The sequence below is a fragment of the Myotis brandtii genome, unplaced genomic scaffold, assembly GCF_000412655.1.
Source record: "Myotis brandtii unplaced genomic scaffold, ASM41265v1 scaffold687, whole genome shotgun sequence".
Lineage (NCBI taxonomy): Eukaryota > Metazoa > Chordata > Mammalia > Chiroptera > Vespertilionidae > Myotis > Myotis brandtii.
Genome location: NW_005370687.1, coordinates 1,558,926 through 1,560,988, shown reverse-complemented (window position 1 = coordinate 1,560,988; position 2,063 = coordinate 1,558,926).

The window sequence follows — 2,063 nt, the reverse complement described above, 5'->3', positions numbered from 1 at the left end:
ATTTCTGGCCTCCTGGACTGTAAGAGAGTACATTTCTGTTTCTCTTAAGCCTTTCAGTTATGTAATTTGTTACAGCAACCGCAGGAGACTAATACATGCCTAGAGCCTCTTGCAGCTCTGTCTATACTCACTGGAATTTTAACCCAAAAGACCCGTTGTGGACTTCTCACATCCAGAACTAAAAGAGAATAAACTTGCATGGGCTCAAGGCACTACATTTGTGGTACTTTGTTATAGTAGCAATCGGAAACTAATACAGAAGGGAATTTCCTCAAAAATCTACAACTAACATTATATTTAATGGTGGAAGACAACTTCCCCCCTAAGATTGGGAACAAGGAAAGGGTTCCATTATCACCAACATTAAAGTGCTGGGAGTTGTAGCCAGTGCAATAAGGCAAGAAAAGGAAGTAAACGCCATTCATATCAGGAAGGAAGAAATAAAACTGCCCCTATTTGCAGATCACAGTAGTCCTCCCTTATCCATGAGGGATACATTCAAGCCCCCCAACAGACTTCTGAAACCTCGGACAGTACCAAATCTTACATATACTATGTTTCCACCAATGCATACATACACTTGGCAGCTTCTCTGTAGCTCAAATTGCCAGCATCACCGCTCTGGCCCTTGGGGCCATTATTAAGTGAAATGATGGTGCTAGGACACAGGCACTGTGGTACAGAAACAGCCAGCCAGGTAACCCAGACTGCTGACCACCTGGCAGGGAGCAACACAGAACACCCAGGCGAGACGGGCGGCTCAGATTTCATCATGCTACTCAGAATGATGTGCAATTAAAACTTATGAATTGCTTACTTCTTGAATTTTCCATGTAATATTTTCAGACCATGGTTGACCATGTAACCACAACCATGGAAAGTGAGACTACAGATGAGAGGGACTACTGTAGAAAATTCCAAAGAGTCTACAAAAAAAATAGTAGAATCAATGAGTTCAACAAGCTCACAGGACACAACATAAACATACAAAAATCAATTGTATTTCTGTATATTAGAAATGAATATGTGGACACAATTAAAAATAAACCTGTTTATAATCACTCAAAAAAATAAAATCCTTAGGAATAAATCTAACAATACATGTTCAGAACATGTATGATAGAAGCTACACAATGCTAATAAGAGAACTCAAAGAAGAACTAAGTAACTGAAGAAAGAGACCATGTTCAAGGACTGGGATGTTCAGAATAGTAAAGATGCCAATTCTTCTCAAATTGATACACAGGTTTAAGATGAAACCTATCCGACCCCAGCAAGGTTTTTTGTAGTTACAGACAGGATTAGTCTACAGAAGGCAAAGGAACTAGAGTAGCTAAACAACTTTGAAAAAGAATAAAGTGCCAGGGCTGGGTCTGTCTAATTCCAAGACTTATTACACAACGACAGCAATCAATACTGTGTGGTATGGCAGAGAGACAGACAGACAGACTAATTGAACAGAAGAGACAACCCAGAAAGAGACCCACACAAACATCCGATTGATTTTTAATAAAAATAAAGGAACAAAAGCAATTAAGTGGAGGAAAGAGAGACTTTTCAGCACATTATGGTGGAGTGGTTAGATATCCATAGGCTTCTGAAAAAGTACCTCAACTGAAGTCTCACACTTTATATAAAAATCAATTCGAAATGGGTCACGGACTTACATGTAAAACATAAAACTATAAAACTTTTAGCAAAAGACATAGGAGAAATGGCTTCTCTGTGTACAACACATCCAACAGCAACTTGGGCTTACTCCTCACGGGTGGCAGAATACTATGGCCTTCCTGTGACATTACACCCTATACATGAAAAAAAAAGACATAGGAGAAAATCTTTGAGATCTGGGTCTAGGCAGAGTTCTCAGACTTGACCCCCAATGCACAATCCATAAAAATAAAACCTGAAATACTGGACTTCCTCAAAATTAAAATTTTGTGCATCAAAGGACACTATCAAGAAAGTGAACTGACTATCTACAGAATGGGAGAAAATGTTTGCAAATTACATATCTGACAATATATAAAGAACTCTTAAAACTCAACAACTCTAAGAGAACA